Below are 27,898 nucleotides of genomic sequence, written 5' to 3' on the forward strand. Positions count from 1 at the left end.
CAGAGCCTTATCCCAGTGGAAGGGAGTCATCCCACTCCAGGCCCTGCAGCTTTCCTGTATATTTGAAGGGAAGGAAGATGGTCAACAAGAGTTAGGGATTCTAGGAAATATAATGAGAATGTTCCAGCTAGGAAAGAGATTAGGAAGCAAAGAGGAAAAACTATATCACTGGAGTTTTAATCAGAGAATTACAGAATCTTCCCCAAGTCAATTTCTTATCAGCACATCATCATGACTATAGTATAACAACTGTAGGAGCTGTAAGGCCCAGACTCTATTTAAGAAGGAGTTCTTGGGAAGCCTAAGGCATAAGGACATTAGAGGAGTTTGAAGCCTCTGGAACAAACATTAAACATAGCCCAGCTCTCAGCCAGGTTAATATAAAACCTCACACTAAAGTCCTCTTCACCTCAGTTCCTGTTACCCAATATATCAGGCCTGGATTTCATCAAAACACTACAAGGCAAAACAAAAGGTAAAATAGCTCTCAGTCTGAAGAGGCAAAACAGTCATCAGATCTAGACTCAGATATGACAGAGATATTACAATTATCATACAGGGAATTTAAAATAAGCATGATTAATATCTTATATGAAATATTGAGATGAGTAATTTAAACAGAGATGTATAGTCAAAAAGGGATCAAAAAAGTGCTAGAAAGAATAATTAAAAAGAATACTGTAACAGAAATAAAGAATATTTTGATAGATTTTTCAGTAGACAAATCACAAAACACATTTGACTGAAAATCACTCTCAATGTACTTGGTTGATACTCATTCATTTCTTACATATAGATCAATTATCATTTCCTCAAAAACACATTTTCTGACCCATTTTTAAAAATGTTTTCATGCCATATTGATTACTTATCTACATTGGTATCATAAATTATGTTTTTAGACACTAGATTTCTCTAGTAGCCATGGTGTATGCAATATGGATCTTTTTTTTTGTTATCAATTTCTACAAGTCAAGACTAACTCAGCATAATGCCAAAGGATGAAGAATTAAGTCAGTGAACTGGATATTCTACTTTCCACAGACCTTGGTAGTTTTATATTATAAAGGCGAAACTTCAGAGATGTGTAACATATTTAACCATTGTGTGGCATCCAGACAGCAATAATTGGAAGATTTCTGTAAAACCATGGTAAGTTATAATTTGAGATGTGGTTTAAAATATTTGAAATTTGATTAGGATGATGTAAATATTGAATGGATATCTAATTATTTTTCCCAAAGAAATCTCCTCTTTGAAGGAGTTCTTTTATCTGCAATAAGAGTTTAAAATTGTGGGCATGATTCCTTGCCCTGGCTTTGACTTCAGTGCACTTCCCGTGACAGTTCTCCAAAAGGTCGCTCATGTTTCTGCCTATCTTATGAGCAGAGCACTGACTATCACTGTCCTGGACTGTATTTTCAAGGATGTTTGTATAGTGAACCTCTTTGGAAGATAGAGATAGCATCTTCCTCCAGAGCAAAATGCACATGTGTTATTAGTTACTTTCCCTGATAAAAGGCTCAGGTTCCTTAAGCTCAGAGTTTCTCCTTGTAACGTAATCCACTGTGTGTGCAAATGTCACTGGCCCTCTTTGCATTGTCATGTGGGAGTCAGGGTTCAGGAGCTCAGAGAAGTGCTGACAGTCTGGATACTGCTACTGCTCCAAGTAGTAAACTGTCCTTTGTCTCTCACTTGTCTTCTGATAGCCTTTACATTTATGATTGTATAGCCGGCTGACTTGTTAGAGTATAAGGAGAATAAAAATTCAGATCCTTTACAGTTCTTCACATAGTGCCTTCAGGTAGAGAGTGTAGACTGCTTTGTAAGCAAGAGATATTTAATTAAGGCAAGAATGGGTTCTTCTACAACTATAAGTTATGGCTCATGTCAAGAAGGAAATGGCAACCCACTGCAGTATTCTTGCCTGGAAAATCCCATGGATAGAGGAACCTGGTGGGCTACTGTCTACGAGTCACAAAGAGTCAGACAAGACTAAGCGACTAACACACACACACACACACACACACACACACACGCACGTCAATAAAGAAGTGATCCCGAAGCTAGGCCGCCCCTCCCCCACCCGTTTCCGGCCGCGGCTCACTTCTCCCGCCTCCGCCTCCGCCGCGGCTCGTGGTCGTCCAGCCTTGGCACTGTCGAGGGGTCTGCCCCGGGAACTGGCTGAGGCCGTGGCCGGGGGCCGGGTCCTGGTGGTGGGGGCGGGAGGCATCGGCTGCGAGCTCCTCAAAAACCTCATGCTCACCGGCTTCTCCCACATCGACCTGATTGATCTGGATACTATTGATGTCAGCAACCTCAACAGGCAGTTTTTGTTTCAAAAGAAACATGTTGGAAGATCAAAGGCCCAGGTTGCCAAAGAGAGTGTACTGCAGTTTTACCCGAAAGCTAATATCGTAGCCTACCATGACAGCATCATGAACCCTGACTATAATGTGGAATTTTTTCGACAATTTATATTGGTTATGAATGCTTTAGATAACAGAGCTGCCTGCAACCATGTTAATAGAGTGTGTGTAGCAGCTGATGTCCCTCTTATTGAGAGTGGAACTGCTGGTTATCTTGGGCAAGTAACCACTATCAAAAAGGATGTGACCGAGTGTTACGAATGCCATCCCAAACCAACCCAGAGAACTTTTCCTGGCTGTACAATTCATAACACACCTTCAGAACCTATTCATTGCATTGTCTGGGCGAAATATTTGTTCAACCAGTTGTTTGGAGAAGAAGATGCTGATCAAGAAGTATCTCCTGACAGAGCTGACCCTGAAGCTTCCTGGGAACCAATGGAAGCCGAAGCCAGAGCCAGAGCATCTAATGAGGATGGTGACATTAAACGTGTTTCCACCAAGGAATGGGCTAAATCAACTGGGTATGATCCAGTTAAACTTTTTACCAAGCTTTTTAAAGATGATATCAGATATCTGTTGACGATGGACAAACTATGGCGGAAAAGGAAACCTCCAGTTCCATTGGATTGGGCTGAAGTGCAAAGTCAAGGAGAAGAAACCAGTGCATCAGATCAACAAAACGAACCCCAGTTAGGTCTGAAAGACCAGCAGGTTCTAGATGTCAAGAGCTATGCATGTCTTTTTTCAAAGAGCATTGAGACTTTGAGAGTTCATTTAGCAGAAAAGGGGAATGGAGCTGAGCTCATATGGGACAAGGATGACCCATCTGCAATGGATTTTGTCACCTCTGCTGCAAATCTCAGGATGCATATTTTCAGTATGAATATGAAAAGCAGATTCGATATCAAATCAATGGCAGGGAACATTATTCCTGCTATCGCTACTACTAATGCAGTGATTGCTGGGTTGATAGTATTGGAAAGATTGAAGATTTTATCAGGAAAAATAGACCAGTGTAGAACAATTTTTTTGAATAAACAACCAAACCCAAGAAAGAAGCTTCTTGTGCCTTGTGCACTGGATGCTCCCAATCCTAACTGTTACATATGTGCCAGCAAGCCAGAGGTGACTGTGCGGCTGAATGTTCATAAAGTGACGGTTCTCACCTTACAAGATAAGATTGTGAAAGAAAAATTTGCTATGGTAGCACCAGATGTCCAAATTGAAGATGGAAAAGGAACAATCCTAATATCTTCAGAAGAGGGAGAGACAGAAGCTAATAATCACAAGAAATTGTCAGAATTTGGAATTAGAAATGCGAGCCGACTTCAAGCAGATGACTTCCTTTAGGACTACACTTTATTGATCAACATCCTTCATAGTGAAGACCTAGGAAAGGATGTTGAATTTGAAGTTGTTGGTGATGCCCCAGAAAAAGTGGGGCCCAAGCAAGCTGAAGATGCTGCCAAAAGCATAACCAATGGCAGCGATGATGGAGCTCAGCCTTCCACATCCACAGCACAAGAGCAAGATGATGTGCTCATAGTTGATTCGGATGAAGAAGGTCCCTCAAATAATGCTGGTATCAGTGAAGAAGAAAGAAGTCGCAAGAGGAAGCTAGATGAGAAAGAGAGTGTCAGTGCGAAAAGGTCACGCATAGAGCAGGCAGAGGAGCTTGATGAGGTTATAGCATTAGATTGAACAGAAATGCCTCTGAATGGAACCTCTTACTCCATTAAGGCCTTCTTGGCAGAACCAGGTTATTTGTTACGTCCTTTGTTCCAAAGGGAAAATATTGACACCAGTGACTTGAAGATGGTTCTGCTCCCTTTGAAAGCATTCATTTTGCTAGAACTATTAGAAACATTGCAGTATGCTGTATTGAAAGTAGGAATATAGTTTTAAGACCCTTTGAACAAAGTATGTGCATAACCAGTCCATGAGATGAAACAACACCGTGCATGTTGCCTTTTTAATGTAAATATCCTTCGGTATCATTTAACAGTTTTAAAATATTGTGGTTTAGTAAAGTTGATACCTGGTTATAAATATTATGCCTTTATTTTTGATTAGAAGAAGAATTATTTTTAGCCTAGATCTAACCACTTTCCTACTCTTAACTGACTGAAACAGATTCAAAGAAGTATCGAGTGCTATGCATTGAAACTTGTTTTTAAATGTTAACCGGCACTATGTATATTAATGTAAAACAGTTGTTAATTTACTCAAGTTTTCAGCTTGTACTGCCTGGTATGTCTGTGTAAGAAGTCAATTTTTGTGTATTGTTACAGTTTCAGGTTATTTATATTTGATGTTTTGTAAAACTCAAATACAACTATACTGTACTTAAGGACCAAATAAATGACATCTGCATACTTGTTATACATGCCTGCACAGTTCATGTTTCTGCTGCCTTACTGGGTTTATACATTGTATTTGCTGCAGGCATACTATATTCTTTCCTTTTAGAAAATTAACTCAGAAATGGATTACCATAGATGAGTACTGTTTACCACAGATGAGTACTTTTTAAAAGACAGCTTTTAAAGGCATGTTGCTTTTTAAATGATTGTAAACTTTTGGCCTTCTGTTGAGAACATTCAAGTGATCTTTGCTCAGCCCCAGTACCTTGGAGTCGTGGATTTGAGATTCCACATGGCAAGTCTCCTCCACTCTGGGTGTCCCCAGGTCATCCAAGGCCCTTCTTGCATGTACCCTTCCGGGCCCAACTCTGACCAGCACGTGTGGCCAGGCCAGTCTGACGGATCAACACTCATATCTCCTGAACCTCCGAACGCCTTGGCCCCTAGGCTGCTCTCCTGCAGATGAGCCTGGAGTTTTCAAATAACAGAAATCCATGAAGCTGTTTTCCCCGTTCTGTACCTCTGCCTTGGTGTTTTTGGCCACAGTCAATGAAATTTCAACTTAGTAATTCATTATGTTGTTTGCCGTTGTGTAATTCTTACTCTGCCATCCAGCTTACAAAGGTTTCATTTTCCTCCAGAAAAAAAAAAATTTTTGAAATTACAGAACTGTGTTACAGATAAAAATGGAATACCCTGAAATACCCTTGCAGAAGCAAATTTTGGTTAACTGGTGGTCACTAATGGTCATCTCCTGTTTTGAAATTTTGAAATCTGAAGAGTTCTCAAAATCTGAATTTTGGAAGGCTCTCCATTCCTTTAAACCTCATCCACCCTGCCTTTTTCAGCACAGTTATCAACAGTGTATTTCTAGCATTTTGTTTATGTTCTATTTTCTTTCTTATGTGAATGTATAGTGGTATTAAATGCCAGTGTGATTTGTAAAAAAAAAAAAAAAAAAAAAGAAGTGATCCCACAATAACTTAGAACAGTCCTGGTTGAGAATATGAAGCACAGTCTACATGACTTCAGTCAGATAGATAAGAGCATCCTCTCCCTTCCTGTAACTCAGGCAAACACTGGGATGTATTTCCAGGATATTGAAAGCTGCTCAGTGGTGTCTGACTCTTTGCGACTCCATGGACTATACAGTCCATGGAATTCTCCAGGCCTGAATACTGGAGTGGGTAGCCTTTCCCTTCTCCAGGGGATCTTTCTGACCCAGAGATCTCATCCAGGTCTCCCGCGTTGTAGGCAGATTCTTTACCAGCTGAACCACAAGGATAACACAAGAGTACTGGAATTCCTGACTCAGGAATCAGGGTCTCTTGCATTGCAGGCAGATTCTTTACCAACTGAGCTATCAGGGAAGACATTTCCAGGATGTCTTATTACTATTTAGTCATTAAGCTAAACATAGATGAATATATTAAATAACTTTAAGTCATGTCTTCAGATTGTAGTTGGTGAAATACATGGACAGAATATGTGAGCACAGAGGCTTGGTAAGGCTTGTGTAGGGGTGGACAAGAAGTTGCTTTGGGCCAACCCAGTATTTCTGCAGAGGCTGCAAAGGAACCTGAAAGTGAAGGAGGGAAAGAATTGAGCGAGTTAATAGTTGACAGCAGGCACATGAAAGAAAAGAACCAAAATTTGACAAATATCCCCTATGGGGCTGACTGTTTGGATGTGAAAATTGATATTTTGAACTTGTTAAGAAAATGATGTTTCCACTTGTAATTCATTTTTCTCCCTAGCTCTATTGATCTGATTTGAGAAGTTACCATGCCGGTAAATTCAACTATGAAATTACATTCAAGGTACCTAAGACTCAAACCTCTGCTTTAAATGTTAACTCTTCTTGTAGCAGATCAGTAAATATTCCTATTCCACAATCGATGTATTACAGGGCTAAATTTAGAATTACATTTTGATACTCACTTTCACATACCCTGTGGTAAGGTCAACCCTGAATAATAATTTCATCTTTGGTGCACAAATCATGTGAGTGTGTTGACTGACTTGTGGTGTGGAAAGATCTAATAAGGAGTCATGTGGAGGAAACAAAAATTAATATTTTGTATAGTTTTATTAAATAAGACTTCAAAAATATAATCAACATCTTGAATCTTTGAGAGTGTCTCATCATAGAAATTTTGACTACTATTACCCTATAATAAATATAATTTATTATAATTATAATTATAATATGATTTCATTTATTATATAAATATAATAAACAAATATGATTTAGTCATAAAATAAATATCACAACTGACAGTCATGCTGTTGGCCATGTAAATTTCTAAGCGAAAAGCATTAAAAAATATTTCAAAGCAGAGTTCCTAATGAGATTTTTAGCTATAAAGGAACTAATGACAGGTAAAAAGATATCAGTGTCCTCACTGGAAGTCTTGATATATTTAAAACCAAAATTAAATTGGTTATGAATTTTAGTGATACACTAGTGAAGATTAACAAAGAGCTCAGAAGATACTGAGTAACTGAAGTAGAAACATGGAGTGGTCGATGTAATGATGGTATGAAAAGAGCTACCAACAGAAGGCATCTTTCAGTGTCATAACACAGGGTATGAAATTCTTGGAGCAAATGTGGAATATCAGAGCTTCTATTTGAGTTGAAAAAGTGGAATTGAAGAGATATTAAGAGAAGATAGAAAATGCATTCTTCTAGGAGATAGTAATATTATTAATAATTATTGATATTGCTTGTCTTCTGTGTTTAGGACTGTGTGAAGTGTTGACTTTTTATCCTATCATTACCACAGTGCAGCGTTACTAGATATTATTATCCATATTTTGCTAAACAGAAACCAAGACAAGGTAATGTTGAGCTAGTTAGAGGTGTGGCAGAAATTCAGATCACATTCTGATGCTCTTTCTACTGAAATAAGAGAAAACTTATCCCTAGTCTTCAAAATTATCCCCATGTTTTGTGGAGTTTTTGTTACTATATTCCCAGAAGGGCCTGAACAAGCATTGGTAGTCATCTGGTTCTCTATTTGAATAAATTTTCTTTTAAGCACCTGTGAAACTGCATTTTCTAAATTTTGATATACTGTGTTATATTGTCATTTAGTTAAAAAATATTAAAATTTTTTCTTTTGTGATTTTTCTTTGATCCGTGAGTTAGTTGGAAGTCATTTTGCTTTTTCTAATTATTTGAGTTTTTCTTAGAGATGTTACTCTTTTTAATTACTGTACATATTCTGTTTTGGTCAGGTAATATCTTCTATATTATTTAACGCTTTTAAATTTATTGAGACTTGTTTTATGGCTTAGAATGTGGTTTGTCTTGGACAGTGTTCTATGTACATTCAAAAAAGAATGTACATTCTATGTTGGATGTGGTGTTCCATAAATATCTATTAGGCAGTGTTGGATGATAGTATTATTTTCTTATACATTAACAATTCCCAGTAAAGTTAACAGTAAGAAAGAAGTATTAATTTCCTTAACTTCTTCATCTGTGATGATGGGTTTGTCTATTTCTTCCATTAGTTGAGTCCATTTTTCCTTCACATTCTGTGAAATTTTGTTACAAAGTACCTACATACTGAAAATTGTTAGAACTTTTTGTGAATTCACCATTTGTTATTATGAAATATCAATCATTACTGATAATTCTCCCAGAATTGGAGTCTGTGTTCTCTATTTTACATCTGCATTTTAAACATACCAGTTTTCTCATAATAAATATTTACTTTGTATACTTTTCTTTCAATTCTTTAATTTGCAAACCATCTGTGTCTTTACTTACTTTAGTGTGTACTCTGCTAACTACCTATAATTCTGTCTTGTTTCTTTTTAATTCATTGTGATAATGTCTGAATTTTAATTAGATTTTTCTGAATCCATTTATGTTTACTGTAGTTATTGGTATGGTTGGGCTATCACTAAAAGTTCTGTATCTTATTTAATTTCTTTCTTGTGTTCTTTTTTCCTTGGTATGCCTTACTTTTCTCAATCAAATATGTTTTCATATTCAGTTCTAACTTTTCCCTTCTATCTAAATCTAATCGCCTTTGTGAGTATGTGTGCATGTGTGTGTTTAGAGGAGTTTCTAGAGGTTATAATATGTATCTTTAACTAAATAATGTATTATATATTTAAAATATGCCATTTGTTGTATTGTAACTTAGCAATGGTATGCTTTCATTTAAACCCTTCCCATCCTATATGATATATATTTTATTTTATGAATACATATATATACTTTATATCCCTCTACTTTGCAGACTTCTTACAGTCTAAAATCTCAGATCTTTCAATGAAACTGGTGAAAATAATGAAAGTTCTTTTTGTTTAACAAACTATCATTTTAGATGCTCTTAAGTTCTTGTACGTACATGTTTATAAGTGGTTTCATTCTCTTCAAACTGAAGAGTGGTAGCAAATTCTCTCAGCCTTTGCTTATCTGAAATTTCCTTTTTTCAATTTTCACTTTTGGAGAATATTTTTGCAGGATAGAATATATTAAATTGACTGTTTTCCTTCTTTTTTAGAGATGTTTCATTGCCTTTTGGTTTCTGGTGCTTCTGGTGAAAAGTTAGCATTTCTTCTTATGTTTATCCTCCTGGGTTTGTTGTCTTTTCCCCTCTGACTGGTATTAGAATTTTCTTATATATTACATTTTTACCTTTGGTATTTGGTTGTTGTATGTGCCTAAGTATGATGGTCTGTCTTTTTATCTTGCTTAAGATCTCCTGGAGTTCTGCATTTATATTGTTTATCAAGCATAGAAAATAGTTCAAGCAAAATGAGAAAAATGATTGATATTCATAGTCTTTTTAAGAGGGAAAAAATCTACTATCTGCTACAAAGTATGTTTATAATGCTCTGTTTGTGGTGATACTTGAGAAAAGAGAAAGAGATGAGCCAATTTAAGTTTTGCTTAAGAAGTGAAAGTGAAAGTCGTTCAGTTGTGTCCAACTCTTTGCAACCCCATGGACTATCAAGTCCATGGAATTCTCCAGGCCAGAATACTGGAGTGGGTACCCTTTCCCTTCTCCAGGGAATCTTCCCAACCCAGGGATCAAACCCAGGTCTCCTGCATTGCAGGCAGATTCTTTGCCAGCTCAGCTACAAGGGAAGCATTTCAAATTTATCATGGTAAAAAGTCACAATATGTGCCATTGCAATAAAATATTAAATAAACTCTTGAATAGTTCAGAATACATGAAAAGAAAAATGAATATGAAAGATAAGTAATTATAAAATCTTACATACATAATCATAAAAATCATATCAATATAGAACCTCAAGTAATAAACTATAAAAAAAAAGTTCCTAAAAACTGAAAGGCTTCATTTTAAAGTATATGATATTATAAAATTTATTTAATTAACAGATGACATTAATGGCTCAGAGAGACCATAATCAATCATCTTCACAGATTTCCAAAACATGATAGCAATGCACAGGCAGAAGACAGACTGGTTTTTTAGTCTTGGGAGTTCTAAGTACATCACTGTAAATGCTATTTTTAAAAGAGCATAGTTTAGGCCTTGAGTCGGAGTTCATATAGAACACGCTTTCTGAAAGAATCAGATTGTCAGTCTATATTCAGATTTTGCTATAGATAAAAGGATAGATTTCTCTGATTTTTATAATAATTGGAATCATGATGAAAAATAGGAATTACATGCTATACTTAAATCTTGTTTAAAATTTTTAAAGCAAAGTGCTTGTTGAAATGCATTCTTTAGAAAGATGTGATAGCCTGGTTTAAAAATGCTTTATTTAGGTAGTGTCTTAAAATTAGTTTGAGCTTATTATATGAAGAAAATCTCCAGCTTCTTCATGAGGTGTCTAATGAAAGAAGAGAAATTAAAGCACCAGATATCCCAAAGTGGAATGCTGTTACTACTAATACTTTAAAACATATCATATGCTTCAGGCAAATAAATTTAATTAAAGAAACTGAGTGCCTTCATAGCTGCAGTTACATTATTCAAGCATTTGCAGTGATTCTTTGAATCTAAGGATATAAATGAAGAATGACAGCCCAGCAACCAAGGGAGGAAAGAACAAAGATTTAGTATTACGATGCCAAAATAATTTATCTAAACAAATGAACAAAGTGAAATGGCCAGTAAATTCAATAAATAAACCAGTTGTTTTGTTTTACTGGCATTTTTAATTATTAAAAATTATGAATTTGGTAATTTCAGGGAAGGGGGGACAGTCACTCATTTCTATTTTAAGTAAAAGGACTTATTTTTTGTAACATAGCTAAATATTCTACTAGTCCCTTAATCGGATGTTTCCAAAAATAGTTTCTTTGTCCCTTTACCTTAAGAATACTTTTTAAAAACTCGGTTTATTCCCATGAAATGAAAAAAAGCAAGTGATAGAGTCTAAAATCTTTCTTGATTTAGTTTCATATCCTTTCTATTATTTTTAGAATTCTAGTCCTTGCAGAGAACAACTGCTAATAATTTGTCCTCAATAAAATGAAAATTCAATATTCAAGTGCCTATAATACATGCATAAAAGCTTTAGCCAAGGTGGGTGTTATATGAAAATAAACATATTTTAAAACTAGCAGAAAAGTTAGATTCTGTAATCCAAAGATACTTTTACATGAGGAGAACAAGGAAGTGAGTTTCCTGACTTCTGAACAGTGGTTCACCCTACCATATTAGAATGTATTAATATTTGGCCATATCTTATGGAACATACAAAATTTCTGATGAAATAATAATATTCTTTATTAACTAGCATTCTTTCCACAAGGCTCCATTTATTTCCTCCAGTTTAGAGCATCCGTGGCTAAGAGTGAGCTATTTTTATATCTATCTAGTTGGCCAACTTTTTCTACAAAGGGCTAGATAATAAATATTTTAGAATTTGGGGACCAGATGGCCCATCATAACTATTCAACTCTGGAAAAGCAGCCATAGACAATACATAAATGAATGCTCATGGCTGTGTTCCAATAAAATTTTATTTATAAAAACAGGCGATATGAGATAGATCTGGCTCACAGTCTGTATTTTGATGACCCAGGTTTAGAACAATGACAACTTATGTATTTCGTACAATCTGTACTCTGTATATTTTTATCCTATCATTTGCTAAGCTGTATGGTAAATGTTTGCCCTCTCCCCCATCCACACACAGGATGAAGTTCTTAAGGGTAGGAGTCCTGCTTCATTTATTTTTATGTGGTCAAGAATATTGGCAGAATGAATTTTATGTCAAAATGACAGTTCTCACAACCAAATAGAAGCAACAGAGTGAATAAGAGCATTTCCAAAAGCATGTTCAGTCAGTTCATCTGGCTTCAAGAAATGCTTACAAAAAATGAGTTTATTATCAAGTAAGTTTATAGAATGTGGCATGATATAAACCTCATGGATAGTTATAAAATGTATTTTCATAGTAAAAGGTATGATAAATACCCGCTGTGAAGAAGTCAGTTGTTTCCAAAACTTACTTGAAAAAAATTAATTCATTGTTATCACCTTGAATAGCACATTTCTTCTTTTTCCACTTTATATATCCATTCACCATTTTTTATAACCGCAAGTGCTAGGGACTATGCTATGCACGAGGTATACCAGCTTAAAACTTATTAAAGATATCCTTTATTCAATAAACATTTTGAAAAGAATATGAAATGTCTCTTTTAAATAGAATTTATTTTTAGAGTATTTTTTTTTTTTTTTTGGTTCACAGCAAGAAATGGAACAGAAGGTACTGGGAGTTGCCTTACATCTCTTGTCCTTACATGCACAACCTCCCCTACTAACATACCTCATCAGGGTCATACATTTGTTATAATCAATGAACTTACACTGACACATCATTGTCACGCAAAGTCCATAGTGTACTGTAGGGTTCACTGTTGTTGTTTGCATTCTGTTTTGACAGATGTGTAATGAAAGGTACTCACCATTATAGTATCATAAAGTACTTTCACTGCCCTAAGAATTCTTTGTATTCTGTTTATTCATCCCATACTTTTCACTTAAGCCCTGGAAGCCACTGGTCTTTTTTACTGTCTTCATAATTTTGCCTAGAATGTCATATAATATGTAGCCTTTTAAGATTGGCTTCTTTTACTTAGTAATATGCATTTAAGTTTTTACCCCATGTATTTCCATGGCTTAATAGCTCATTGCATTTTAGCACTGAATAATATTCCTTACCCATGTGTACAGCAGTTTGTTTATCCATTCACCTGCTGGAGGGAAGCTTAGTTGCTTCCAAGTTTTGGTAGTTATGAGCAAAGTGTCTGTGAACATCCCTGTGCAGGTTTTTGTGCCAACTTTTCAACTATTTTGGGTAAATATCAAGGAGTACATTTGCTGAACTGGATAATAAGAATCAGTTTAGTTTTGTAATAAACTACTACACTGTCTTTTGAAATGGCTGTACCATTTTCACTTCCACCAGCAATGAATGAGAGTTCCTATTGTTCCACATGCAAGTCAGTATTTGGTGTTGTCTTATAATGTCTTTTAGAGTCTTATTTCTTGAAAGAGTTAAAGAAGTCAGAAAATCTATTTTTTTCATTTGTAGTGTGTTTAAGTATCAGTAACATAACCATGCTGCTAAGTTGCTGCTAAGTCGCTTCAGTCGTGTCTGACTCTGTGTGACCCCATAGACAGCAGCCCACCAGGCTCCACCATCCCTGGGATTCTCCAGGCAAGAACACTGGAGTGGGTTGCCATTTCCTTCTCCAGTGCATGAAAGTGAAAAGTGAAAGTGAAGTCGCTCAGTCGTGTCTGACTCTTAGTGACCCCATGGACTGCAGCCCACCAGGCTCCTCCGTCCATGGGATTTTCCAGGCAAAAGTACTGGCGTGGGGTGCCATTGCCTTCTCCAAACATAATCATAGATGATTGCAAAATATTGTTTCTAGGTACTAAAGCAAAATCTTTGAATGGATTTGTATTTTATGATCCACCACTTCATTTAATTGAAGATGACCACAGTCTAAGATGCTGGAATTTGGAGCTGACACCTTGCTAATTACATGTCTTTTCTTCCCATTAGATGACAGGTGTTTTGTTATATGTATGTACTTATTTCCCAAACCATCTTCCCAGGTGACTCAGTGGTAAAGAGTCTACCTGCCAAGCAGGAGACGTGGATTCGATCCCTGGGTTGGGAAGATCCCCTGGAGAAGGAAATGGCAACTCACTCCAGTATTCTAGCCTGGGAAATCCCATGGACAGAGAAGTCTGGTGGGCTATAGTCCATGGGGTGGCAAAAGAGTCAGACATGACTTAGAGACTAAACAACAGATTTCCAGAACATACTTGGCCAAGTGGAAAAATAAGCCTGCCATTACAGAAAGAGAAAAATGGGCAAAAAATCTGGTGATAAAAAGATCAACAAGGGGGCAGGACTCTCACAGTGTCAAAGTAAAAGGAAAAGTAAATTAGTTCTTTTAACTATTCACCTTGGCTGCATATAAATACTTTGGGGGTTGAAGATGAAGCAGATTTGACTGAGTCAAGACACTGTGATTGCAGTATCAGTGCTTCGACTAGTAACCAAATTCTCTATCCAGAACATTTTATTTACATGTTCAGTTCAGTTCAGTTGCTTAGTCATGTCTGACTCTTTGCAACCCCATGAACCGCAGCACGCCAGGCCTCCCTGTCCATCACCAACTCCTGGAGTCCACCCAAACCCACGTCCATCGAGTCGATGATGCCATCCAACCATCTCATCCTCTGTTGTCCCCTTCTCCTCCTGCCCTCAATCTTTCCCAGCATCAGAGTCTTTTCCAATGAGTCAGCCCTTCGCATCAGGTGGCCAAAGTATTGGAGTTTCAGCTTCAACATCAGTCCTTCCAGTGAACACCCAGGACTGATCTCCTTTAGAATGGACTGGTTGGATGTCCTTGCAGTCCAAGGGACCCTCAAGAGTCTTCTCCAACACCACAGTTCAAAAGCATCAATTCTTCTGTGCTCAGCCTTCTTCACAGTCCAACTCTCACATCCATACATGACCACAGGAAAAACCATAGCCTTGACTAGACGAAACTTTGTTGGCAAAGTAATGTCTCTGCTTTTGAATATGCTATCTAGGTTGGTCATAACTTTCCTTCCAAGGAGTAAGTGTCTTTTAATTTTATGGCTGCAGTCACCATCTGCAGTGATTTTGGAGCCCAGAAAAATAAAGTCTGACACTGTTTCCCCATCTATTTCCCATGAAGTGATGGGACTGGATGCCATGATCTTTGTTTTCTGAATGTTGAGCTTTAAGCCAACTTTTTCACTCTCCACTTTCACCTTCATCAAGAGGCTTTTTAGTTCCTCTTCACTTTCTGCCATAAGGGTGGTGTCATCTGCATATCTGAGGTTATTGATATTTCTCCCAGCAATCTAGATTCCAGCTTGTGCTTCTTCCACCCCAGCGTTTCTCATGATGTATTCTGCATAGAAGTTAAATAAGCAGGGTGACAATACTCTTGATGTACTCCTTTTCCTATTTGGAATCAGTCTGTTGTTCCATGTCCAGTTCTAACTGTTGCTTCCTGACCTGCATACAAGTTTCTCAAGAGGCAGGTCAGGTGATCTGGTATGCCCACCTCTTTCAGAATTTTCCACAGTTTATTTTAATCCATACAGTCAAAGGCTTTGGCACAGTCAATAGAGCAGAAATAGATGTTTTTCTGGAACTCTCTTGCTTTTTCAATGATCCATTGGATGTTGGCAATTTGATCTCTGGTTCCTCTGCCTTTTCTAAAACCAGCTGAAGCCTGGCTTGGAGAATTTAAAGCATTACTTTACTAACATTTACCTACATGTTACAGTTCCTTAATTTCATTTTCAGTCTTGTGAGTAGGTATCAGGAAAAATAATTACTACTTACAAAGATCACCCCTGGAGAAGGGAATGGCAACTCACTCCAGTATTCTTGCCTATAAAATTCCATGGACAGAGGAGCCTGCTGGGCTACTGTCCATGGGGTCACAGAGTCGGACACGACTGAGCAACTAACAGGTATAGAACCCACTTTCAATATTATATTAAAAAGCTATCAACATGTGAAATGAATATATCCATCACTTAATATTCCTGGGTTTAAGTATATCAGACATTGTCTTTCTGCCCTTTGCCTTAACATGACCCAGAGCAGGCATTAGAAATACTTTCCAACTTGCTACACTGGTCCTAAAAGTGGAAAATTCTGGGTACTGTTTTCTGAACTGTGTTCAGAAGACCTTATCATTTACTAATGATTTTTGTTTATTTTCCTAGGTGTTTCATCTTGGTAAACTAGGGTTGGAGGAAGAGAGTACAGCATCATTAAGAGCCAGCATTAAGAAGTGCTGTCACCTCTTAATAAACAAGGCAGTCAGCAAGAGCACGGGGTACCTTTTAGGTTCTTGCTCTTGGTTTCTCCAGCAATTTCCATGTTGCTTTGGTTGTGGGAGACTAACTTATAATAATGGTTTCTGGATTCAGGCTGAAGGAGGTTTAGAGTTGGGGAGTGTGGGAGAATGTGTAGGAGATGTAATTCTTGATCTAAAAGGTAAAAAGAAGAACACATCTTCATGTTGCACTAATCATTTTTCATTGGACTACTTAGGAATTATGGTTACTGCTGAGTTGTAGACCAGGACCTGTGAAGCCTAAATAGTGTTTTCTAGAAATTGCTCCAAAGAGCAAAGATGGAATGAAAGAATCAGGGTGTAGGACTAAGAGGCCATAATAATAAGACTTAGGGTATTAATCAAATCAATCCATGTAGAGAAGCTTTTACAGATGGGGAATGTTGGGAAATGATGGTAGAAATAAAGTATGAACTATGAAAGATATTGAGAGTTGTACAAGTTTGAATTCAATAAGAGAAACATCATGATTATAAGAATAAAGTAACAGAAAATATTAGGTAAATGTCAGAAAAGAGAGGTCGTTTTTCATGGTGATTATTATTAATACTTCAAATCACAAATTGGTCCTTGAAATTCATTTATGACAGACATATACTTATTTAATTTTTAATGTTTCTTTTCAATTTAATGGTTAGTTTTCTTATTTGAATATGACTTATGTTTCTTATTAAGTGGTGTGAAAAATGGTAACGTAATGAAGACTTCTCAGAGATAAGAATGACTAGATAGAAAATACCTTTAAAATTAGATGTTGAGAATTTTTAATTAAGAGGAATATATTTCACAGTTCAAAGTGGAATAAAAACCATTTGAGAGAGGAAAATTAAAGATGAGAATTTGAAAGATTCTGCATTTTTGCATATCTCATACTAAGAAGTTGTTAAATGTCTTAGAAATAAATAAACAAACACTAATATCACACTTTTAAGGTGTGATGAGGCAAGTAAGAATGAGGAGGTATCAGCAGTACTGGTGCTGAAGGTGGTGATCAGTATGTGAGGAGAGAAATAATACATTATTCATTGTTGGCCTAGTTAGGAGCTGTGTTGCCTGACTGTGTTCAAGGGAGTACCCAACGTACAGTTACTGAGAAAAAGGAAAATGGAAGAGTTTGCTAGCTCACTTGTGAAAGCGGTTTATTCCATATTTTCTACAACCTCACCAAGGTTCTCTGACAATCTTACTGATCAACTTTTGATTAAATCTGGAGTCCACTGATAGATTGGCAAAGGAAAAAAAAATGTTGTAACATTTATTTGCCCTGATAAATCATTCACCAGAAGCATTAAAATTCAGCATCACCAGCTGACTTAAAGTCACTTAGTGATTCTGAGTTTCCAGCAGCATTGAATTCCCCAGTTATGTATTTCTTACTTCTGAGGGGCCTATGCAAAAAATTTAAAAATCTATTTTATACATATGAGGTTATTGGGGGAATTGTTTCTTTACCTAATGAGTTAGGACTTCTTTGGTGGCTCAGACAGTTAAGAATCGGCCTGCCATGTGGAAGACCTGTATTTGATCCCTGGATTGAGAAGATCCCCTGGAGAAGGGAATGGCAACCCACTACAGTATTCTTGCCTGGAAAATCTATGGACAGGGGAGCCTGGTGGGCTACAGTCCATGAGATCGCAAAGAGTTGGACATGACTGAGCGACTAACACTATAAAGAGTTACAGACATGTGTATGGATTGCACAAAACACTGGGTTTCTTCAAGTTTCTCTTGCAAAGTCTACAGAATCTCATTTGGATCATGAGATTTTTAAAAAGTAATCTTAAGAGGAGTTTGGATCCCCGGGCTGCAGCCCTGCTCTTCGTTCTGAGCGTGGGAAGGGCTTTGGCACTACCCGAGATATGCACCCAGTGTCGAGGGAGTGTGCAAAATTTGTCAGAAGTGGCTCTTTATTATAAGCGGACACCAGAACTAATGCTGCGAACCCGCTGCTGCCTGAATGGGGAAGGCACTATCCTGGGGCTGGATCCCCAGAACTGCTCTCTGAAGGACCCTGGTCCAAACTTTCCTCAAGCACATACTTTAAAAAAATAATAATAATAATCTGAAGAAAACTATTCTCTCTCTAGGATGCTGATACTCTTGCAATCCCGTGAACTGTAACCTGCCAGGCTCCTCCATCCATGGGATTCTCCAGGCCAAAATACTGGAGTGGGTTGCCATTTCCTTCTCTAGGAGATCTTCCTGCCCCAGGAATTGAACCCAGGTCTCCCGCATTGTAGGCTGATGCTTTACCGACTGAGCTACGAGGAAGCTCCCTCTCTAGGCATATGTGTTCATATACTGATTTGAAAATTCATACAATTTCCTGAGGTATGACAGACTCACTGAATCATTCATGGAACTTAATTTAATAAACAGCCTATACAGGGTGGGTCAGAGTGAGTCTTGTGAGCCCTCTGGAGGCTGCCACACAGGATGACTATAGTAATTGCTGCTGGTTCTTTGTTCCAGATTCCTTATCTATAGTTTATCTCTCTGTGCCCTTTCATATCCAAGCTGCCGCTTACAATTGCTCTTTCTTGGGGGAATGTCCTCTGCCACTGGAGCCACCTCACCTACTCCTACAGAAAGCTGGAAGCACCTGGGGACACCCTTTGCCAATGACTAGGGCACAAGATAATGAAAACTCAGCATCCACCCCTCAGGATGGAATTAACTCTGAGATGTATTTATACTCCACACATCCCTTGAGGGACCAAGCTAAAGCCTTGTTCAGTAGGACTGTGCATGAATGCAGATTCTCCTTGGTGTCTTCCCCTTTCCTGTTCTGCCTTTCTCATTCCCTTACCACTGTCTCCTGGGAGCTTTTCATTATTGAATCACTTAGCATACAAAGCATTCTCTCAGGAACTGCTTTTCTCCCATAGCTAACCATATTATTTAATTATCCAGAGCAGGAAACACAACGAAGAGCAAATGGGAACGCTGTTATTAGTTATGCTGAGAAAGGGGTATAAACAGCAATGGTCCAGGACAAATTGGGACACATGTTCATCCTAGGGCTACATGGCACTTTCAGAGCTAGCTCTAGAGCAACTCTTTCATTGAAAGCCTGTGTAGGGTATGGCACATCGCTGTTTTGCACTGATTGAACCCTGCTTGCCATTTTTCTGTTTCTAATGTAACACCAGTTTAAGTCTCTATGAGCTCATGGTTAATATTCTTTTCAAGGCTTCTCTATTCCTACCCCCAAATCCAAGATATCTTTCTTCTTTTGGAGAAGGAAATGGCAGCCCTCTCCAGTATTTTTGCCTGGAGAATTCCATGGACAGAGGAGCCTGGCAGGCTACAGTCTGGGGGGTTGCAAGAGTTGGGTACGACTGAGTGATTAAGCACACACACACATTCTACCTTTATCTCTCATGCTGAATTATAGCTTCAAGTCTCTCTTTCCTTTGAAAATATCCTCACTTCAGTCTGTCCTGGAACTTAGCAACAATCCCAAATGCCTCCTCACATAATCTTGTAGAGAGCTCAAAAAGCACAGATGCAGATTGAGTTCTAACAGTAGCCCAGAATGTCCCGTATTTCCCAAAGGAATGTAGGGAACTTAACCTTTGTAAATGGTCATTAGTTACATGTGATTTTGTTGTTCTGCCTTAGTTTTGGGTAAACTTTTAATTTGCAGACTAAATTTAAGGCACACATAATTATGAGGTTCAATCCATATTCTGATGTTTGGAAATTTCAAAAAGTTATTTGCAGAATTTATTTTGAGCTATTAAAGCCCTATCCTAGTAGCTAATGTACACTCTCTTTATTTTCTGTTAAATTATAGAATTGTAATTTATGAGTTTTCTATATGATTAATGAAACAAAATCCTTCCATTGCAAATAATGCTATATTGGAATCAATCCTACTTTTTAGATTAAAAAAATGTCTCAAAATGTTTACCTTTTACAAATTCTGTTATGGTGTACTTGACACATATTACAAAACAATAGTATTTTAGCTATAGGTCTGCATCTGTGTGCATTCTGAGTTGCTTTCAGTCATTTCCAACTCTTTGAGACCCCATGGGCTGTAGCCCGCCATTCTCCTCTGTCCATGGGATTCTCCAGGCAAGCATATTAGAGTGGGTTGCCATGCCCTCCTCCAGAGGCTCTTCGCAACCCAGTGGTCTCTTAAGTCTTCTGCATTGGCAGGCAGATTCTTTACCACTAGTGCTACCTTGCTATGGGTCTAAATGAATCTAATTCAGTTTTAGAATCATCCAAGTGATACCAATATGACAGAATATAACGGAATTGGTTGTAAGTATGATGATATCTTGGAGAAGGTGATGGCACCCCACTCCAGTACTCTTGCCTGGAAAACCCCATGGATGGAGGAGCCTGGTAAGCTGCAGTCCATGGGGTTGCGAAGAGTTGGACAGGACTGAGCGATTTCACTTTCACTTTTCACTTTCATGCATTGGAGAAGGAAATGGCAAGCCACTCCAGTGTTCTTGCCTGGAGAATCCCAGGGACGGGGGAGCCTGGTGGGCTGCCATCTATGGGGTCCGCACAGAGTTGGACATGACTGAAGTGACTTAGCAGCAGCAGCAGCATGATCATATGTAAGCCCAATCAGTAAGTCATTTCTAGTAGTAAAAATTGATTGAAATTTAGACTGCTGTCACTACAAAGTAAATATTACCCACTTAGCAAATCGAAGTTAGCTTTCAGTGAGTCAACATCGTAATATACTTTTAAAGTAGACATAATGCAGTTCTAAAATTCTAAAGTCTTAATTTGTTTCCTTTAAGAAATATTAAATATTTTTGATGATGTGTTGTTGAAGATGCTGTTAGATTTCCAAGAAGCACTGAATGAGGTGCTAATCCATAGATTAGACTCTCATAATCAGGCACAGAGATTTATTCTGTCCTTTCCCATCCCAAATTAACTAAAATTTTTAATTTTACACGTAACAAAAATGTTTGTCCTTAATCTTGTCAGTGGATTGTCAGTTTTTTTAAAACAAAGACACAAATAAACTCAAGAAATAGAAAATATAAAATAAAATAAAATTAAGTGTGCAAAAACGTTAACTTTTTTGTCTAAGTCAATTAGGCATGGAATTTTGGCAGTTCTTAGAACTTCAATGTAATGTTATAATTTGGCATAATAAACCAATTAACTGTAATGTAAAAATAAATACTATTATAAAATGTATATTTTGGTACCAGAAGACTTTAAGCATATTAATTGTTCTTTTAAAAATTCTCTTAAGACTTAACAGTATTTACACAAAGTTAACTCTTTACAAATATTATTCCTAAAGCAGTTAAAAGTCAGACAAGTATTTTATTTTATTTGATGGTTATATCAGAGCAAAGGCCTGACAGAAAATAGGACATTCAATTCTTTAAGAAATTACTAGTATGTTGAGTTAATGTTTTGTAGTCATTGTTATTGTCATTATCCCAAGCGTGGGTCACAATTTTCATCTGTTCCAATACAGTGACAAACATTCTTTGTAATTATATGTGGCCAATGTATGTCCATCTAGTCAAGGCTATGGTTTTTCCAGTGGTCATGTATGGATGTGAGAGTTGGACTGTGAAGAAGGCTGAGCGCCGAAGAATTGATGCTTTTGAACTGTGGTGTTGGAGAAGACTCTTGAGAGTCCCTTGGACTTCAAGGAGATCCGACCAGTCCATTCTAAAGGAGATCAACCCTGGGTGTTCTTTGGAAGGACTGATGCTAAAGCTGAAACTTCAGTACTTTGGCCACCTCATGCAAAGAGTTGACTCATTGGAAAAGACTCTGATGCTGGGAGGGATTGGGGGCAGGAGGAGAAGGGGACGACAGAGGATGAGATGGCTGGATGGCATCACTGATTCGATGGACGTGAGTTTGAGTGAACTCCAGGAGTTGGTGATGGACAGGGAGGCCTGGCGTGCTGCGATTCATGGGTTCGCAAAGAGTTGGACACGACTGAGCGACTGAACTGAATGTATGTACTCATGACTAAAATACTCTTCTACACACCAACTGAAAGAGATTCATCCTTTTAAGAATCCTGATTTCATGTTACAGGATCAACATTAGAGAAGGAAGATAAGCGAAAAGTAAACATATTGTCATGTGTTTTTCCTATTAGTCATTATTCAATATTGAAATCATTAGTGAATAAACATGGAAGAAAAAACAGGATCATCTGTTTGTAACCAATTCACATTTTTCACATTTAAGAGTGACATGTGAAGAGTATGGCATAATTATTGAGGTAATTATATGGTTTTCTGGTTTTTAAGTTTGAAAGTTTTTCATTGCCTTATACATGAGGGATTGGTTCTTCTTTTAGACCAGACTTGTCAGTCATTTTGTGAAAATTTGGGCTCTGATCATTTCACAAAGTCTCATTCTGCAAATTCTCTCCTGCCTTCTTCTTTCTTTCTGTTATCTATCAGCTATGAAAAGTGATGATTTTTTTAAGAACCAAACCTTAAAAGCAGAAGAGAAGCCATGCGTTTTAGTAATTGTATTAATACTTTTTTTGATATTCACTTAGCTGGCTCCATCCTGTGTTCATTTGCCCTTCTCTCACTTCTATTGTACTTACTAGACTGAGTGGGAGGCCATGTCTAATTTTTTGAGTTATCTAAGCTTACGTTTCTATAATTTTCTATAGCTCAAAATTTAATAATTTAATATATTATGTGGAAATTGAAATCTCAACTGCATCATTGATAAACATCAGTCTAATTTGTATAGCTCATTTGAACATTAGTGTTGGCAATATACACTGAACAGAGTGACCGTCAAGAATATTAGATCTGAGGCCTAAATGATGAAAAAAATCTTGATTTTCTTATTTACGTTTGATGCACATCTCTCCATTTCATGACTCTTTGATTACTTTTAATAAATACCAGGGAACTAACATTGAAACTTCATGCATTTATTTTGAATTTTTTAGAAAACTTAACAATAAAACATCACCCTCCCTTGGATAGCATTTGCCTTTTTGTGGACATAGTATCTGTTGATGAATTCAGTCATTTTATTTATTAAGTGTATTTTAAAGATGGAAAACAAAGTTCTCTATTAATGGTGATGAGAGAGTATGACGCTTTTGTGTGGTTGTGGTTTTTTTGTGTTCAGGAGCTTTTCAGTTGAGTTCAGTCACTCAGTCATGTCCGACTCTTTGCAACCCCATGAATCGCAGCACGCCAGGCCTCCCTGTCCATCACCAACTCCTGGAGTTCACTCAGACTCAAGTCCATCGAGTCAGTGATGCCATCCAGCCATCTCATCCTCTGTCATCCCCTTCTCCTCCTGCCACCAATCCCTCCCAGCATCAGAGTCTTTTCCAATGAGTCAACTCTTCACATGAGGTGGCCAAAGTACTGGAGTTTCAGCTTTAGCATCATTCCCTCCAAAGAAATCCCAGGGCTGATCTCCTTCAGAATGGACTGGTTGGATGTCCTTGAAGTACAAGGGACTCTCAAGAGTCTTCTCCAATACCACAGTTCAAAAGCATCAATTCTTCTGTGCTCAGCTTTCTTCACAGTCCAACTCTCAAATTCATACATGACCGCTGGAAAAAACATAGCCTTGACTAGACGGACTTTTGTTGGCAAAGTAATGTCTCTGTTTTTGAATATGCTATCTAGGTTGGTCATAACTTTCCTTCCAAGGAGTAAGCGTTTTTTTATTTCATGGCTGCAGTCACCATCTGCAGTGATTTTGGAGCCCCCCAAAATAAAGTCTGACACTGTTTCCCCATCTATTTTCCATGAAGTGATGGGACCAGATGCCATGATCTTCATTTTCTGAATGTTGAGCTTTAAGCCAACCTTGTCACTCTCCACTTTCACTTTCATCAAGAGGCTTTTGAGTTCCTCTTCACTTTCTGCCATAAGGGTGGTGTCATCTGCATATCTGAGGTTATTGATATTTCTCCCAGCAATCTTGATTCCAGCTTGTGTTTCTTCCAGTCCAGCATTTCTCATGATGTACTCTGCATAGAAGTTAAATAAGCAGGGTTAGAGCCTTGACAATACTTGACAATAGAGCATTGACGTACTCCATTTCCTCTTTGGAACCAGTCTGTTGTTCCATGTCCAGTTCTAACTGTTGCTTCCTGACCTGCATATAGGTTTCTCAAGAGGCAGATCAGGTGGTCTGGTATTCCCATCTCTTGAAGAATTTTCCACAGTTTATTGTGATCCACACAGTCAAAGGCTTTGGGATAGTCAATAAAGCAGAAATAGATGTTTTTCTGGAATTCTCTTGCTTTTTTGATGATCCAGCAGATGTTGGCAATTTGATCTCTAGTTCCTCTCCCTTTTCTAAAACCAGCTTGAACAGGCTTTTACTCTTATCAAATATTAATTATAGTAACTGAACATATTAATTGGTATCAGACATATCTGCTCTGTTTTAATGCCTAACATTTGAAACAATTTTTAGTAGATTAGGGTAACCATACATTGTGTGTATGTGGGGGAAATCATTTGTTTCAAAAATTGCCAGATGCCTTAATGAAACAGATGGCTTCAATGGGATATTGCTTTTAACAACATGGGGCATAATAGTAGAACGAAGGTTAGCTAAAACTTACAAGAAATCTAAAATCAGTTTTGCAGTTTGCTTCTCCTTGCTTTGCTTAGAGACAAGGCCTACTGCTCTGAGGGATGTTGTTTTCACTCAGAAAGCAAGTGTATCATAAAATTTTACCACTAAGCAAGCACTTAGAGTTCATTTTATAAAGGAAACTCCCAGTCATTCTTTAAAATGGGTTAAATGTTTACTTTCTGTGCTCAATATTTTCCAGGACCAAGATAAGTGCTCCCTTTTCTGCAGTTTCTGGCTTATTGTATAAGCTTTGTCATTATTCCATCATGTGCTTATCTTCATGCATCTTATTTGTATTTATATCACCAGTTTTAAATATGCTGCTGCTACTGCTGCTGCTAAGTCACTTCAGTCATGTCTGACTGTGCGACCCCAGAGACGGCAGCCCACCAGGCTCCCCTGTCCTTGGGATCCTCCAGACAAGCCACTCCAGTGGCTTGCCATTTCCTTCTCCAATGCATGAAAGTGAAAAGTGAAAGTTAAGTCTCTTAGGTTGTCTACTTGAAAGTTATACCGTCGTGTCCAACTCCTAGCGACCCCATGGACTGCAGTCTACCAGGCTCCTCCGTCCATGGGATTTTCCAGGTAAGAGTACTGGAGTGGGGTGCCATTGCCTTCTCCGAGTTTTAAATATAGGAAACGACATAAAGTAATTGCATAACAAATGTCAGGTGAATGAAAAAATTAGTGAAGTATTAGTGAAGAAATATTGAAATAATTTGCTAGTGATATTAGTGGCAATACCTTGATATAAGTTGTACGTTTATGAAATTCAGCTTCTACTATCTTCTTTCATGATCTTTGAGATTTTATATTTTTTGAGATTCAGTCACCCAAAGATACTTTACACAAATTAGTCTAATTAATTATAGAATATATTATAGGCACTTGGACCAAAGTATGTAAATCTCAATCTGGATTTTATAGGAAATTTGTCTGTATAATTTGTCATGAATGAATCCATGAAAAGAATAATTTTAAATTGAATTTTTAATAAAACTTATAATTTACTCATGCTATTAGAATCAGATGGTCAACACCGAAATCAGATTGATTATATTCTTTGCAGCCAAAGATGGAGAAGCTCTATACAGTCAGCAAAAACAAGACCAGGAGCTGACTGTGGCTCAGACCATGAACTCCTTATTGCTAAATTCAGACTTAAATTGAAGAAAGTAGGGAAAACCACTAGACCATTCAGGTATGACCTAAATCAAATCCCTTATGATTATACAGTGGAAGTGAGAAATAGATTTAAGGGCCTAGATCTGATAGATAGAGTGCCTGATGAACTATGGAATGAAGTTCGTGACATTGTACAGGAGACAGGGATCAAGACCATTCCCATAGAAAAGAAATGCAAAAAAGCAAAATGGCTGTCTGGGGAGGCCTTACAAATATCTGTGAAAAGAAGAGAAGTGAAAAGCAAAGGAGAAAAGGAAAGATATAAACATCTGAATGCAGAGTTCCAAAGAATAGCAAGAAGAGATAAGAAAGCCTTCTTCAGCGATCAATGCAAAGAAATAGAGGAAAACAACAGAATGGGAAAGACTAGGGATCTCTTCAAGAAAATCAGAGATACCAAAGGAACATTTCATGCAAAGATGAGCTTGATAAAGGACAGAAATGGTATGGACCTAACAGAAGCAGAAGATATTAAGAAGAGGTGGCAAGAATACACAGAAGAACTGTACAAAAAAGATCTTCAAGAGCAAGATAATCACGATGGTGTGATCACTGACCTAGAGCCAGACATCCTGGAATGTGAAGTCAAGTGGGCCTTAGAAAGCATCACTATGAACAAAGCTAGTGGAGGTGATGGAATTCCAGTTGAACTATTCCAAATCCTGAAAAATGATGCTGTGAAAGTGCTGCACTCAATATGCCAGCAAATTTGGAAAACTCAGCAGTGGCCACAGGACTGGAAAAGGTCAGTTTTCATTCCAATCCCAAAGAAAGGCAATGCCAAAGAATGCTCAAACTGCCATACAATTGCACTCATCTCACACGCTAGTAAAGTAATGCTCAAAATTCTCCAAGCCAGGCTTCAGCAATATGTGAACCGTGAACTTCCTGATGTTCAAGCTGGTTTTAGAAAAGGTAGAAGAACCAGAGATCAAATTGCCAACATCCGCTGGATCATCAAAAGAGCAAGAGAATTCCAGAAAAACATCTATTTCTGCTTTATTGACTATGCCAAAGCCTTTGACTGTGTGGATCACAATAAGCTGTGGAAAATTCTTCAAGAGATGGGAATACCAGACCACCTGATCTGCCTCTTGAGAAATTTGTATGCAGGTCAGGAAGCAACAGTTAGAACTGGACATGGAACAACAAACTGATTCCAAATAGGAAAAGGGGTTCGTCAAGGCTATATATTGTTACCCTGTTCATTTAACTTATATGCAGAGTACATCCTGAGAAACGCTGGACTGGAAGAAACACAAGCTGGAATGAAGATTTCTGGGAGAAATATCGATAACCTCAGATATGCAGATGACACCACCCTTATGGCAGAAAGTGAAGAGGAACTCAAAAGCCTCTTGATGAAAGTGAAAGTGGAGAGTGACAAGGTTGGCTTAAATCTCAACATTCAGAAAACGAAGATCATGGCATCTGGTCCCACAACTTCATGGGAAATAGATAGAGAAACAGTGGAAACAGTGTCAGACTTTATTTTTCTGGGCTCCAAAATCACTACAGATGGTGACTGCAGCCATAAAATTAAAAGACACTTACTCCTTGGAAGGAAAGTTATGACCAACCTAGATACCATATTCAAAAGCAGAGACATTACTTTGCCAACAAAGGTTCGTCTAGTCAAGGCTATGGTTTTTCCAGTGGTCATGTATGGATGTGAGAGTTGGACTGTGAAGAAGGCTGAGCGCTGAAGAATTGATGCTTTGGAACTGTGGTATTGGAGAAGACTCTTGAGAGTCCCTTGTACTTCAAGGACATCCAACCAATCCATTCTGAAGGAGATCAGCCCTGGGATTTCTTTGGAGGGAATGATGCTAAAGCTGAAACTCCAGTACTTTGGCCACCTCATGCGAAGAGTTGACTCATTGGAAAAGACTCTGATGCTGTGAGGGATTGAGGGCAGGAGGAGAAAGGGAAGACAGAGGATGAGATGGCTGGATGGCATCACTGACTCGATGGACTTGAGTCTGAGTGAACTCTGGGAGTTGGTGATGC

General features: G+C 37.8%; 1 pseudogene; it reads left to right on the plus strand.

The window, feature by feature from the left end:
- The first annotated feature begins 2,087 nt into the window (after positions 1-2,087).
- On the plus strand, positions 2,088-5,308 carry LOC102272782 (SUMO-activating enzyme subunit 2 pseudogene; annotated as a pseudogene).
- The last annotated feature ends 22,590 nt before the right edge of the window (positions 5,309-27,898 follow it).

The sequence above is a fragment of the Bos mutus genome, chromosome 4, assembly GCF_027580195.1.
Source record: "Bos mutus isolate GX-2022 chromosome 4, NWIPB_WYAK_1.1, whole genome shotgun sequence".
NCBI lineage: Eukaryota > Metazoa > Chordata > Mammalia > Artiodactyla > Bovidae > Bos > Bos mutus.